This window comes from Numenius arquata, chromosome 1 (genome assembly GCF_964106895.1).
Source record: "Numenius arquata chromosome 1, bNumArq3.hap1.1, whole genome shotgun sequence".
NCBI lineage: Eukaryota > Metazoa > Chordata > Aves > Charadriiformes > Scolopacidae > Numenius > Numenius arquata.
In genome coordinates, this window is record NC_133576.1 from 28,569,503 (window position 1) to 28,586,059 (window position 16,557).

A 16,557-nucleotide genomic window follows, 5' to 3' on the forward strand; every position below is an offset into this window, starting at 1 on the left:
AAAAAACAGCCAAAATAAAATACTTCTCCCTGGAAGTATGTATGCTATGGAAAGGACTATGAAGCATTGTCGTTCATTTAGTGGCCAGCCCAGCGTAAACCTCAACAGAGTTAATTGATAAAACATACCATTAATTTCAGAGAGTGCAGTCAGTTAGAAGAGAGTTAACCAAAAAGTAAAATTACTGCAAAGAAAATTGGTTTTGTTCTATCTCAAACTAGGACAAGCATCCACAGTCGTCTTTGTTTTACGACCAGAGCTACCAAATACTTTCTGTGCTCAGGACTGAGCATTGAAACCACCAAATTAAATTTTCTCAAGGCTAAAACTTCTTAATATTTTTAGCATAAATTTATACCATTAGTCATAAATTTGCTATTAGAGACATGCTTACAGTGAGCTCTCAGTGGGATACAGAATTTCATGCTACTTATCCAGTGCTGGCTATAGCTTCTCTTCTTCAGCAAAAGCTCATCAGTTTGTGTAAATTATCATTGCTTTTGCAGGTAGAACTTTATTATAGGTGATGCACATATGCCAGACTCATCTAGTATTATAACACTTTCTGTTGCCTCCATCCAAACAACATCTGGCAGCAGTTCCCAGAGTGACATTTCAGACTTGGAAGCAGAATTAATATGAAGGAAAAACAAATGGTAGCAGTGGCAATACAACCAGAGAACAACTTCTTCCCCGATTAAGTCAAGATGCTTTTATACTCCAGTGTCTTAGGAGTCCCTGTTCATTCCCACTAGCTTTTTCTGATATGTTGTTTCCAATAGTACAGTTTTCCATAGTGTTCCAGGTCAACTGCTCTCCATGAGAGAGAGCGGGGAAAGGTGGATGTCAGCTCTTTGAACCTGGCTTCCAAGATTGAGGTGAAGATATGTTCCTTTGACCTTGTAAGGTATTGTATACAAGTATGCCCTTTCTCTGTGGTTAACATGCTATGAAACGAATTTGCTGTAACCTCAGAAATCACTTCAAAGTCCCTTAAAGCAGAAAGCCTATTTCAACTCACTACAACTTGTTAGATCTGTATTGTTGCATGTTACTACTTATGCAGACTCTTCAAAAACTTCCAGTGAAATCCACAACAAAGATAAAAGGCGAGGAAAAAATTCAAATTTTATTAGAGTCTTGAACCTAGTTTTATGGGAATTAAACTGTGGTTCTTAATCACTAAACTCTAATTTGGAATATAAATGCAAAATGTAAGAAATTCTGGCAAAGTTGCAGTTTATGGTTTCCAGAGAAAGAAAGTTTTTAAAATTTTAAATTTCAAATATTTTTGCTGAGGAACTCAAACACACAGAATTTTAATTATGTTTCATGCCATCGTTTATTTGCCTCACTAAATGCAAGTGGAATTCCCAAGCCAAAAAGATTGCATATTGTAGACTGCACCTTGTCACTGTTTACCTACAAAATTGAAGAGGAAACGTTTTCAAAGACCTTTGAAGTATCCTACAGACCGACTTCCCACAGTAGGACATCACTAGCTGGATTATGCATCTGTATCACACTTCCTGGCCATACAGTCCCAGTCCCTTAACAGGTGAAGTAGTTGGCTCACTTACCCTTCATGGGTAAAGTAATTCTTACTAGTTGCCACTACTAGCCTTTTTTTTTTTATGCTATGTGTCACTTCTTCTGCTACAAAAATAGGGTTATTCGCCCTAACATGGATGACATATAAATGGAATCCAGGCAACAAGAGTACACAGAGAAAAAGCTTTTTTCTCTAGCTACCCTTTCATATAGGGATCTTTTTATTTTTACACCATAGCTTTCTAGAACCTTGATATAGCTTATTTATCTCAGTATTCATTCATTTTATTATTTTCTTTTCCCTTGTCTCTTACTCCATTGTGAGTTTCTGAAGTTTCTCCATTTTTGTTTTGCTCTTCATATGCTTCCTCCTTAATCACTACACTTCTCTTTTCTTCCAAGGCTCTTTCATGTATCTTCTGTAGCTTCCTATATAAAAAGCATAAACAAAACCAAAACAGAAACATTCTAACATCTCTGAAAGAATATTACATGTTTTAAAAGCCACAAGTCATATTCGGCTATGCCACAAAATAAAGTACAACTACTAATTACAAGCTTCTACTGATATCAGTAGCAACCTTGAGAACTCCCTGTATACACTGAATACTTTTTAATTATTTACCCTACTGCAAACATCAGAATTCAGTGTCTCTTCTTTGTTTACCACTGTGTCCCCAAAGGACCAAGGTGAGGAGAATATTTCAATCCTTATAGCTCTCTGAGCAACCCCTTATGTCCATTTGGAAGAAAAAGAATTGCGACAGTGAATACTTTGGGGATCTGAATCAAGTTTCTATCTTGTGTGTGCTTAAGGATCAAAGAAGTCTCAAAGATGGAAAAAGGCTATTATACTTCATCATCTGGCCACCACCTCTGTAAATGCAGCAAAGCCTTCTCAAATAGAGGCTGTAAACAGAAGCTGAAACTTCATCATTAATTTCCCAGGAACTAATTGCAGCAGCTGGATAATTTTACACTGACTTCAGTGGCATCCTACAACCATGAGTCTTCATGAATTTGTTTGCAGGCCAGTCTTCTGACGTTGTATCCATGAGAGATCCTGCCTGCCAATGATTATGCTCTTGCTCTCTGGAACCTGTGCTCCAGCCATGCTCCCTTCCTCCTTGTGAGTCTCTTTTTCCCATGCATCTCCATCCACATGAGGAATCTCTTGCAACGTGATGGATGCAGTGGAGAAGCAGAACATTTCCGCACATCTGAAAGCTTTCCATCAGCTTTCTGGTGAGAGAAAGAAAAACATTTCTTGTTGTCTGGAAAGGACAGAATGATCCATTTCAACATTGTTTGCAACCCCAAATACTAGCAATGGGGGTCAGGAAGAAATGCAGAAGGCACTGGTACTACAGCTGAAGAAAATAACAATTTAAGTCCTCCTAATATCTGCTGCCCACAGAATTCTCTAGCCAGCTTTGTTGCCCCATATCCTCCTGACAGCACCGTGCCCTGGGTAATGCACTCAGCAGAAAACTACTAAGGCGCAGGTAAGTAGCTGGTGTGGGTAGCTGCTCTCCTCTCAACAGGGCTGAGTGCACCCCCTTCCCCACGGGTTTGCTGCCTCTGCTCAGGACCAGCTTTGCCAGAGCAACTCTGAGACACCTTGGTAGAGGGGTCAAACCCATCGCTCAGGAACTACATTTAAGCTGAGGGTCCAGTCCCTGTTCTCTGCCACAGCTAAACTAAGCTGCATGCTGGACTCCTTTGGTTTGGTGCCTGCCTGACTGAGCAGACGAACATCACTTTGATCTGCTTTGTCACTGTGGACATGCCGGGAGATCTGGACTCTTGGTTGTTGAACCTGGTTGCTGTCACTGGACTTGCTCTTCTCTTCTTGTTCAGGTAGTATAGGACAGGCCCCCTTTGGCAAGGCCACAGTGAGATTTCAGTGTGAGTTATTAAACAAATAACTTTTCTGCTGAATATGCAATCCAAGCAGGATTTTGCAGATGCTTTCAGATATATAGAATGTTTTCAAGGACTAAGGAAAAAGATAAAGTTATGAATTATAGTAACTGAAATAACTGCTTTTATTCATGAAAGCACTCAAAAATTATTCAAAAATTTTCTCTTGTTTACCTAGTTACAAAATTGTAAGGCAGGTTGCCTGGAGACAATCAAGGTCAGATAGTTGTTAGTAAAGAAGACATGTTGTTATATAGATAAAACCAATTTCCTACTAATCTCCAACCTCTCTTGGTAGCACTGATCAATTAAAGTCAGCGGCACAAAAGTTTGAAATTGCAGTTGCAAGAAAGTGATTCAAGAATTTTGGCTTCTGGATCTGCCTCTCTATCATTAGTAAAGAAAGATCTCTTGGGCGTAGACTCACTGCCAGGGGTGGCAGCTGGTAGGGAAAATATTGGTTTTACAGCAACTGCTGAAGCATGAAGTGGCTGGTAGCAGTAGCTGCCCAAGAGGGAAACTCACACCTCTGTAACAGAATAGGAAGGGAATGGTGTGCAGGGAACCCAGGGAACCCCACCTTCTATTGTGGGGGAACCCAGGAGATATCTAGGACAAACACCAGAATTTGACAGAAGCCTAACTGAGACAGCAGTGATTCCTGTGAAGGACACCTGAACAGTCAAAAGTGATTATTGAATGCAGGGTGGAAAGGCCTCAGGCTTTAATGTAGGAGTACATTATATTATAGACCTCAGGATGTGGCCATGTGATGAGGCCCAGGACTCTGTAATGGGAGGACCCAGGGTGGATGTAATTTACTACCCAATTGGCACTGACGTCTGCATATAGTGGAATGCCTTATGAAGGACTTCTACACATCTGGCCTGTGTCTGTAGTGTTCCATTATGCCAATATCTGAGGATCTTGGGCTCAGAAGTTTAGGTATCATGGTTAGTACTCCCAAGGATAACACTAACTGATGGGTTTTGTTCTGGTTTGTTTCCTACTTCATCTCTCTCACATGTGCAGCCTTCGTAGTTCCTGAGGGGTATGCTTGCATCTCTGTTTCTTCTCACCAGCACCTGCTGGGAGAAGGGGCTGTGTGCATAGATTTTATAGGTGTCTGCAGTAAGGACATGACTGCTGGGTGGACCTTTCACTGGGTTCTTTCCTAATTTATGCCTGCAAAGCAGTGTGAACCATTCAGATTACAAAGCTAATTATCTGAATACCCTTCTTTCTCGGAATGACTCTTTTTTTTTTTTCTTTTTTTTTTTTTTTTAACAGCACTGAAAGTCTTCCTTAATTTCTCCTATTCTACTCAGTAAAGTGTTGTCAGACCAGTTGGATGTAAGTACTACCTCATTCACCTTGGACTAGAATGATCCAGCATTTTTAAAACTATGGAAACAAGAAATTACTTACTGCTCAGCAAGTTTTTCTTTCTTACTCCAGGCAAGAAAATTAACACAAATTAAGACTTTTCTTCAGGTGAGTGAGAGTTGGCATCAACTCAAAAAGCTAAAAATGTTAATTTAATAACTTTATGCAAGCCTATATTTGGCATAAATTCAGCAAGTTAGATGTGCTTTAGGTATGTAGTTTTGTCCCAGAGCTGTTGCTTTGGCATTATCCAAGCAAGCTTGATGTGCTGACTTGCTGACCACATAATTTTATATAGGTTTTTTTTCTTTGACATCACCCTATTCGGCTAAGGGTGCTAACCTGTTCACAGTTTCAGTCCTGCAAATAGGAGATATCGATCCATTGACCTCATTGAAGCATTTATATTGATATAGACCCTGGAAAGTAAAGATGATGAGATTGTCCTTACGAATGTTTTTGACTTAAAATCAGTCTAATAAGCAAGGAGTGCCAAGTCAGTAAATTTAAGCACTTTAGGTTTGACATCAACTGCGCTAGCTAGAAGTGATGATCAAGTGATCTTATCAAGGTTTTGACTTTGGTTTTGATGCTGCTGTAATTTGGCATCTTTCTTTTTTTTTTTTGTCATCTATCTGTCTTCTAGATTCTTTTTTTTTTTTTCTAGTTACAGTTAGAGCCATGAGAAGCCTGACCTAGCTGTGGAGAGAAAAAAAAAGCTTTCCCTTTTGTGATCTAGAGATAAGTTGAAGGACTAAGAGAATAATAATTTAATAGAATCCTAATTCGTTTTAGGTTTTGGTAAACCTCTGCTTTTTCTGTGCTGTTCTTTCATTTACACTTAAAAATGTCTTGAAAGTTATATAGGTATTTCTAAAGGTTTTTTGGGGGGTGAACGTATCTGGACAAAAACCAGGTCAAATCTTCTGGACTGTGTAGGAAACGGTGTGCAAGGCTTTTCCTTCGGTTTTGTTTTCTTTTTCTAGTGACTGAAACAGAAATTTCCTCTCACTTGTGGATAGAATATAGATAAATGTCAGTATGCATTTTTGTGTGTAGCCTAGCCGTGACTTGGATGTTAGTGATCCTTGGGAATTTTAAACTGGAAAATGTACCCCCAAATTTTGATTTTTAGATTAGAAAGATCCAGCTATTTATTCTGATGGCTGTTGTCAAATCTGTTTTCTCCCCTTATATCATAATCTCTTCTGTTGTTACTAACTTTAAGGAACTTGAAAAAGGAATGAAGATTGAAAAGCCGCAGTACTAATACTTGCTCCTTCGAGATAGTAAAGGGCCTTATCAAACAAAGACAAGGTAGAGGCTTCGGGTTTCTCTGGTTTCCTGGTACAGTTGTGAGGGTTTTTTTCAGATCTGCACATGCAAATGCAGAGGCAAGAAAATGCAGGGTAATATTTAACTAAAATCACAGAAAAATTACATAAACTGTTGAAGTTTTTTATAAGGTGAAAATGGCATCTCTTCACCCCATTAACTAGGAGTGAAATAACTAGTCAAAAGAAGTAAAAAAGAACAGCTTCACAACTTCTGAAAATAAAACTCTGTATCAAGATTCAAGCAGATATGATGGTAGTTATTTAGCCTCAGAATACGGCTAAAGAGAGACCTGGTATAATATCTGATAAGGCAATAATAATGCAACCCCCTTTTGGATATTATTATTTGCAATGGAAATTTTGAAAACCTCTGAAGATTATGGAATGAGAAGAACAATAGCTACCTGCTGATACTCAGGAGAAAGGAAAAAGCCGTAATAATGCACATTATACTGTCTGTGAATGGGACACACTCCCCATTTAGTAAAATCATGTTAACTACTGATTCTTAATGCTGCATGACAGGAAGTTATTTGCTTCTAAAGAAAGAGTAAAACACATTTTTCTTCTAATATCATCAATTCTTGACAGACAAAAATATCAACTTTCCTCTTCTGCCTTTCGTCTTCCCCTGCCTGACCTAGCCTGAAAAAACAACACTGAATTTTGTTTGGTTCACATGTCAGCTGTTATTAGTTCAGTTCCAGTGTCATTAGCCACATAATCAACCTCCATGTTCAAAATCTATGTCTGAAAATGAGGCAGACCTATTGCTTGCTTTTATTGCTAGTAGGGCTGCAAGTGTCTGAAGTAGCACTAAAGTCTTCCTCTGTCTTGCTTTATTTTCCTCATATGCAGTATTTAAAGAGCATTGCACCTACTATGTTAGTGGACTGCTGTTTACCCTATCTATATCCCTCTGAACAGAAAGGCATTTATCAAAGTAGAGATGTCCCCTTTGCTTGGTATTCAACTAACACTTAATATTCCTTAATGCTTTATGGTAAGAATGTCACTCTGAGCTCCTTGAGATCAAGAGGAGTTGAGCCAGGACCTTCTAAAGCCTGTGACAACGCAGTGGCTCAGTGTGACAGAAGGCCTGTGTCAATGATGTCATGAGGGCTTTGACGTGGCAGCAGGCAAGAAAGATAGGGCAGTAACAGAACACTGCACTGTTTTATCAGCATAGCTCACACAGGCCTGACAGACTCTGTGAAGTTGCTGCTTCAATAAATGATTGTTATCTTAGTAAGCCAGAGGCTCTGATCTACTGCCTTCATAGAGTAGGATCTCAGATGAGAGAAGGCTAAGGTTAGTGATCCAATAACTTGGAAAAGACCAAATCCTGACATTGACCCAACAAAGTGACCAGCTAGACCAGTAACCTTACCAAAGCCCCTACCTTGATATCAGCCTAACAAGTCAAAACTAGCAGTATCTATAAAGCACCGAACTTGAAATCGAGATGCCTTTAAGTTTTGCCTCTTAAGTCAATCCAAAAAGTGTTCTGTGTTATCCTGTAAATATGATATGCCCCTTAGCTTCTGAGGCTGCTTGCCTGGGGTCTTCCAGAGTGTGTGCTCGTTATGTTTATGATAACTGTAACAAATTTGCTGCTGCTGCTAGAACTGCTAAGTGACATCTGAGTTAAAATTTAAAACTTTCTGGTGTCCTGAAGCACAGAGAACCAGAATTTATCATTCACACTTCCTGCTGGTAATTTTTGGGGGACCTACTGAATTTATCAGTACCACATAGCAGCGTCAGAAAAGCACAAAAGGGTATTGCGTGGATTCTTTTGGTACTGTGGACTTTCATGTTTCCTTGGATGTACTACTTACATGCCAGCTCACGGTGGATTTGGGACATTTCACAAAAGTGAAAAACTACCCATCCATGATTAAACACGGGAGATAGTGCAAGTTGTCTCTCAGGTCACTTGGTGTTTTAAGTCTGAAGAAGGTCAAATAAGTGCCTTAGGAAGTTTTTCCAATGATCTTCAGTAAGTAGGTTTATTGTTCTGAGAGTTACACATTCTCCCAGGCAGTCAGAGATACTGGCTTTAGCCACAAAGCCAGTATAATTAGTTCCTACGTTCTTTCTCTGGTCATTTTTTCTATCCTAATGGTTCAATTTTTCCTCCCACCTATCTCCTCAGCTACACAAAATCTGTTCTGTCGTGGGCTGAGCAGGAAACTGGATCACTGAACTCAGCTAATTAAAAGTACCCTCTTAAAGAAAAGAAATAAGACCACAAAGTGCCACAATCAGTTGTGACAGATGGCATCTGCTTTGCCTGCCCTTGCTTTTGTGTGCCTTTAAGAAGCCTGAGTGAGGTGAAACCTCCAGAAAGACAGGGAAATTGCTCCTTTCTTTAGGGATCTGCTGTACCTGCTCAGAGATTATAAGCTTGGGAGACTGCAGAGTGTGGCCAGGTGCAGCTCCTGGAGATACCCTGAGACTGCAGTGAGGAGCAGAGAGATGTCCAAGCAAGCTGAGTACAGTACAGTAAGGGAAAATTTTTATTTCTAGTGCATTTAACCTACTCAGTTTGTTTTCTAAATTTAAAAATAAGATATTGTGGTCATCTTTGTTCTAAAAATCCTGAGGCATTCTAGTTCTTTTTTAAAGATCTCCCTATGAGAAGAGAGACATAGGTCCATGTAGAAGCCATAGCCAGCTCTATCATAGTGAAACTACAGACTTATTAAGTAGCCTATAAACTATACTCATAGCCAAAATCTATCAGATGTTTCCTGGTATGTTGTGCTCATCAAGCCTTTCCTGACAACTTTATACCTTTTCCATGGAAGTGTTTCTCCCTCCTAAAAGCTACACTTGCTTGTTGGCATTCATCTTGTTCCTCCTGCTTGCCATTTGATCAGATACTAGCACTTATATTTTAGGTGTCTGTTTTGTCTATTGTGAAGACACTTTCCTAAAATGGGCTTCAAAGAATGGTTGGCACCAATAAGAGATACACTCTCAAATCAGGAAAATCCCAAAACAGTATTTCAAAGAAAGAATTTCTGTATGATACTGATGGCTGAATTATTTTTAGCAAAGCCGCAGCATGGCCAGTTTAGTTATAAACCCACTTCAGAAGAGGGTAGGTTAGAAGATGAAGAGTGGCAGAGTCTAATGCTTCCCTGGAAGTATTGTAGATTTTCCAGAATAAGGCTGAATTGCTACTGGAAATCAGCTGAAGAAACTCAAGTGTAAATAGCTATTGCATATACATCTGAAGACAGCTTAAAAGTAAACCCATTGAACAGTATAAAGCTAATTTCAGCAAGCACCTGATACTGGTAATAATGAATCCTGTCCTTAAGGAGTATTATTGCTGAACAAGCTTCTAGAATTTTAGATACTCTATTATATTTAGTTTAGGTATCTTTAACCCAATAAGTGCCCTAAATATATAGACTCATTTCTTGAAGTGGATTCAAAATAACATGGGAATTAAACAGAAAAATATGTGACTTTTTTTTTGCTGAAGAGAAGTATTGAAATAAACTGGAATTTTTGAGAGATTAAAAGACTGATATTTCATGGCTACCTACATTACAGTAGAGATGATGAAAATGTGAATAGCAAAGTCAGGCAATCATTTGTCAGGACAGAATAGTCTGCTAGTAAAGTAAGGATGATATAAAAATGTCTCTTTTTTTTCCTCTTGTACTTTGCAGGTGTTCTGTGCTATTTTTTTCCCTCCTCCTCCATTCCTCCATTCATTTTTTTGCAAGGAGAGGAAGAGGGAACGATCTGCTACTATCCAGAGGTGCTGCGAATTATAGACCAAACTGACCAGTGAAAAGACATCTTCAAGCTGGTTAAAAATTCTTCTAAATTCACTTCTGTGAATTCCACTTTCAGAAGAATCTCTATTTTCTACTTGTCTAGTCATCTATCAGTCGACTATTTTTTTTTAATTCATGGGCTCATTTCTGGCAAACATTGCTGACATTAAGCTGGGTTAATGCAGTAAGACAGAGGTGTCTGATGGTACTCAGGGTGCATCAACAGTTTTTCACTAGGGTTTGCTAGCTTGGAAAGCTACAATATCCCAGCTATTTTGTGGTATTCTTACATCCTTTGCACAGGGATTTTTTTAATAAGATCTTTGGGACAAGTACTGGTTTTGCTCCATATTTCTTCATAATACAGCATGACAGGACTTATCAGAAGTTCCATCAGCACCCTGGTAGAAATAATTAATAATATTACTTTGCACTAGGCAGCTCCTGCTTGCAGATTTCAAACTGCTTTTTGGAAAGAAGTAAAACTGTTAATATCCTCATGTTACTGAAAGAAAAAGAAAAGAGGTTTATTATACAGTCACACGGTGTATCAAGGGAAAGCAAAGGGCAGAATCCACATCACCTGACTCTCACTTGATCATCCATTTTGGTTGCAATGCTGGTGGCATGTACAGAACCCTTCCTCTCCTTCTCTGATGCTGTGGTTAGGGCTTAGCACTTTTCCAAATTTTAGATGGGGAGGGGGAGGCTTGGAGACTGCTGCTTGCACCTTGCTATTTCCATTTCTTCTCATAATAACTCACAAAAGATTCAAGCTACAAAATATGTGAGGTAGAATATGTGGCTACTTACTACTGTAACATTCTGACTAAGAAATTGATAGGATGTCACTTGCTAGGATGTAATTTCCAATAATCATATATCTTCTGTTTACCTCCCTCTTAGTGATTTACTGTGTAACAACTCCCCACCATATATCTGTAGGGAGCTTCTCTGCTCACCTTGGTTTCTGCCTTTCAAGATACTGCACTGCATGATGATAAGCTTCAGAGAGAAATGACTACTGTCGACAAACCCAGTCATCCATGTTGTACATTGCATTACCTAAATCCCAGGGGAGTGTCTATCTGCAGGTGAATGCTGATGGCAGAATCCATTTAGAGAAATGGCTGATGTTGCTCTGTTTATTTGAATACAGAAGTATCTGTAAAGCATCCTATCATTCTATTCCCATATTCTTTTCCCAACAATCATTCTCTGAGGACAGAACTATAAAAATTACTGTTAAAAAGCTATGAAGTACCTCAAGAATTTTGTTTTTCTTTAAAAAAAAAAAAGTTTCTTTTCTACTATGTAAATAGTAATAAGTGAGAAGGTGAGAGAGACTAGAACTGAAACCAGGAAAAGAAAGATAATTTAATTTTACAGAGCATTTCAGTGTTTCACTTTTGGCATTCTTTCTTCATTTGGTATAAAAAATATTTCCTTTTAATTATCTGTGAAAGAAAATAGAAATGTGGACTCTGGGAGCCCTCTGTCACTAGCTCAGAAGCAGCCCACCTGATATTCTTCCCCAGAGCTGTGAAATACTGAAGCCTCAGGAACAGTCGATCTGTCTTCTCAGGAGCTGTTTGGCTAAATTCTCAGGGAACTGGTTGCTGTCCAGCAAACTCCCTGAGCACTGTGGAAGAGCTGAAATATCTCTGCATCTCATTTAAAGTTCAGGAAAACAGTAAATTCTCCTTTTTTAAAAAAAAAAAAAAAGTTATAACTTTTCAAGCTTGCTGCAAAGAGAAATTACCTTGTATATTTAGTTAAGCTTTAAAAATGAAGTAGTCACCATACAGACAAAACTGGGAGGAAGCAAATTCTGATGTACATTAATGCTCATTTACACCAGTCTGTATAAATAGACATTAATGGGGTCACAAAATGCTTCCAGAGAAACCGTCTTAGAGTGTGTGACTGCTTTGCCTGAAAAAAATATGTCGTTCAGGACCTCTAAACCAGCTCATGATGTAAAGGATGTATCAGAGTGAGAGTGGGTAACAGGAGGGAGGGAATGAGTTGGCTCTAGAGAATGCAGCTAATTCTACTTTCTAGAGCCTGAGTTCCTACAGGAAAATACAGAAATACTACAAAGTTGCTTTTGTCTCTCCCTGTTCGGAGGAGGGGGTAAGACTTGGCCTTCATTTTCGCAAACATGTTGTTTTTTAGGGAGATGAGGGAAGTCCTTTAGGATATTCAGGAAGAATACCCAGCTGATACCAAGCCTGCCTACCTATATGCCTTACTGAAAGTCTAATTTTTACAGAGGCAGGAAGATTACAATTTCAATAAAAACCTGTAGGCTTTTTTTCTTCACTTTAGCACATCTATTTTAGATGTTTCTCAGTGGCATGAGATTCAATTAATTAATGTCGTGCAATGAGGTAAGTTAAACCTTGTTTGCCAGGCTGGGCTCTGAGCTTTACTTCCGCAACTTCTTGTTCTTGAGGGCTCTAAGGGACACTGAGCAATTCTGCACAGGTGGTGTTGATGTCCATTATTTGCAATAGGTGCTTGAGAAATAAACTTCATTTCCCAGCAGTCTATGTTCTTTCTGGTGGGTCCTCTTATTCCCTGCAGTTAAGCAGTCAGATACCTTGTATTTCTAACAGAACTTACGATCTTAGTTTAAAAGCCTTGGGGTTTTTTATTTCCATTGATGATGTCACTGTAGCTCGGGGGAGAATGTTTGCTACATGACCCATGTGCACCAGAAAAGTATACCCAACAACAATATTTACCTTTACTGTGTAAATACGGTTCTTTATTGTTGTCAGCATTAGTTAATGAAATACTAGCTTTAAACAAAGGTTTGATCTACAGAGTAATCCACTCTGCATGCTAAACTTTTTGAGGTAGGTCAAAGTAGGCATGAAATAGAATATGAATATAAACTTCAACTCTTTCCCTGGGTATCTTCTTACAGAACTCAGTAAAACTGTGTGAATGCAAGATATTTTGCAAGGCACTGAAGGAATGTACTCAGTTCATGATGAAGTAGGGCTTCTCATTGCTGTTGGTGGGCATAGATATTCCAATTTGGAGAGGTTTTGGCTCCTTTGAAGGTCATTTGATTCTCTCTTGGCAGGGAAAAATAAATACTTTTGGAACTGTCTTTGTGAGGAAGCAGAGCTGCAGAAGCTGCAGTTTCCAGGTCAAGAGTTCTGCAAGCACCAAGGCAGTGCTTTGAGCCTAAGAATTAGGATTTTGCAGCCTCCTACCTCCTTTGTAGTCCTAGTGGAGGGTTGCTGAGACACCCAGGTGGTGAAATTGCAGTATACAATTGCATTTGAGGTTAAAAAAATGATTATAATAATAGTAACTAAGAATATCTGTTCATGGCCTGATATTCACATTACAAGACTCTGTCATTCTGGCAGCATCCTTGATTTTCACAAGTTTTTGTGCCATTCTTAGCCAAGAGTAGCTAACTAGTGGCATTAGCAGCATCTGCTATCAGTACCCAATATTGCATGTGTTAACCACATAACAGAATCACACGTGGTAAGGAACAGATGAGCTAAACTGCAAGATTTGCTGAGGATTGAATTAATGTTTATATAATTTTATTTTCATTATTTAACCAGCTGTGCAGCCACATCCATTTAGTGAATAAGTCAGACGATTTTTAACCTTTGGTCACTAAATATATATTTCAGCCTGGCTTTTATCATTCTAACCAAGTTAGTGGTTCCTTGCTGTTCTCACTGTGCTCTTGATTAATACCAGGCTAAAATGTGATATGATTCAAGCAAAATTTGAATTTAGTTTCCCTTTTTTATATTATGAAAGCTAGTCAAAGTTTGAGACTGAGAACAGGCAATTCTGTTCCTTACTCAGCATCTAAGTGTATAATGATTTTGCCACTTCCCTGTGGCAGAAGTGTGGAGAATCACTTTTATAGGGGTTGCAAGTATACTTGTGAGATACTTCTGTTTTCTGAGTAAGAAATGTATATACAGAGATAAAACTGCAATCTGCAGGAGATATGAAACTTTGCCAGCCAAACCCAAGCAATAAACCCAGGAGGATCTGTTGAACCAGAAAATGGCCCAGTCTGAAGGAGGTTAATTCCCAGCCAGCAGTAAAAGTGTTTGGTAAGGTGCTCCCAGCTGGGAGCTAATTAGACACTGCTGAGCCTGCTAGGGTCTCCAGGTGGCAAATATGACACTTCTCATGTCACTATCTCACTTCAGTAGTCCCGTCACACGTTCCTGCACCTCAGAGGGATCTCTCACATCTGGCTGAGCTGTGGGAAAGCTGAAGGCGTTTTCCTTTAGCTGAGCTTTTCAGTCTCAAGTATCAGATGTGGGCCCAGTTACACTTGTCACTGCTGTCTCCTCTTTTATTCCTTCCACTGCTGGATTATGATGGCTAAGAAAGAGCTGCTGCGGGGGGAGAAGGAGACATTGCTACAGGGGGTTTGCACATGTGGACATGTAAGCTTACCAAGTAACACTCATGAACTGAGCTATGTCTGATATATCTAGATGTGCCTATATTGCTGGATCCTGAGCCACAGGCGAGCTCAAACATGATTTACACACTGTGTCCACATTGCCAGTTCTAAGACACCGGTGGCCACTTATCCCCAGGGTTCATTGCTGCTTGTGATGTTAAGACATCCTGAAAGGACCCTGGGCTGAGGTCTCTGTTGAACACTGGGAAGTGTGAAACTGCTGTGTCGCAGTGAGAGGGATGACAACACACTTGGCCATGCACTCTGTAAGGTGATACATAACTGGTAGGGAGTGCTTGGGAAAGCACTGCTCCAGTTTGCTTTCTTGCTATCTATGAAAGATCAGATGAAGCCAGAAACTGAATCTTGCCTTAGTCTGAGCAGCCTGTGTGGGCAAGGCAGTTTGTACATAGATTCAAAATGCAGTTTAGGATAATCTTGTGAAGTTTATTGCTTTTAAAGAGGATAAGTAAGAAGTCACAGCTAAATAGAAACTCAAACCACACAGTCCAATTCATGTGTCCTACAAATAATTTCTTTTTTTATTTTCATATAGCTTCTAATTTAAATAAGACAAAGTGAAAACTCCAGAAAAGCTGCATTCAGTTTACCAACACTGCTAATTCAGTCACAACTTGGAGTTTCAGTGGACACTAAAGATGCAAAGGATATCCAGAAATAAGGCTGTTTGGGTTTAAGGGCCTAACTGTATATTTAGAAGTCTGACCTAACTTTGAAAGGGCAAGTCTCTATAGCAGGTTGTCTTATACATACCAATAACATCTGCAAACATTTCCAGTAACAGGTTTGAAATAGCTTTCTTCATTACCTGAGCAGCTCTGAGAATAGTCAAATGGTATTTGTCAGATAAATTATTCAAGATACTCTTTGTCAAATTTCTAGTACATTCTTTATGCAATTTTTTAATTATTGATTTGCCAGCTCTAGCTATTTTGGTGGTCCATCTTTTCGTAAGAATTGTGAGAGGGAAGCTTTGTACAAACATCAGTGGCCATCATCACCATTCAGTTATAGCCAGTCGGCTCCTGTGAAAACTGCAGATTAAAGACAGTCTGTTCTTGCATAGCTGGAACAGCAGGAATGGACTCAATAGGTGGTTGAAAAGCTCTGGGCAATACTAAACTGTAAAGAATTTGTTTTGCTGAAGAAAGGTGAAGGCTCAGGGCTACAACTACACAGGACATTCATGGAGCAGAAACTTCGGGGAATACTGTGAACTACCCAGAGACATAGCATGGGATTTGTGTGTGTTTCCTTCTTTAGTACTCTTTATCTCACAAAAGCAGTTATTATTTGAGCTGGTTTGGGAATACACTGGTGCCAGTGCATTTTCCTTAAGTAACTTCCATGGTTTGGCTTTTGTGAAGTTGTTTTTTTTTACTAAACCCTTTTGAACCTGATATGCTTTACAACTCTCTTCCTTCTTGCTTTGCACATCCACTGATTTTAAATTGGGGGCTTTCCCTGTTTAGGGTATTAAATTTTAAAGGATTTTTGCAAGATGACTTGCCCAAGTAGCTATATAAGATGAAATAGCAGTACAATTTTTAAATGGGATATGTTTGAACTTTACATGCACATTATGTTAACTTCATATTTTCTTTACAATGACATTAACTACAAACAATAGTTAAAACATAGTTTTCCCTTCTCCTTCGCCTTCTCCTTTTTTTCCCTTTTTTTCCTATTTTTGTGTTTGTTATTAGTTGGTTAGGCAAGTGTATTTCTAGCCCTACAAAACTGAGTTGAAAAAGCTAAAAGCTTCTCCCTTCGGAAACAGAGAGAACAGACTACCCCTCCTGCAAAGGCTGGGGCAACAGCAGAGTAAACCTGGGCCCTCACCCCCATGACTTAGAGCCACTGTGGCCTCACTGGCAGGGGATGTAGGGAGCAATGTCTCTGCTCCCACCATATGCAGACAGAGCAGTGGGAAAAGAGATTCCCACAACTCAGCGGTGTTCCCTACATTTCAGATGAAAAGGTACAAATGCACCCCCTAAAGGGGTCCATTGCGTCAAAAGGCCATTTCAACATATTTTCAAGAACTTCACAGTTAAAATGAAAATGAACA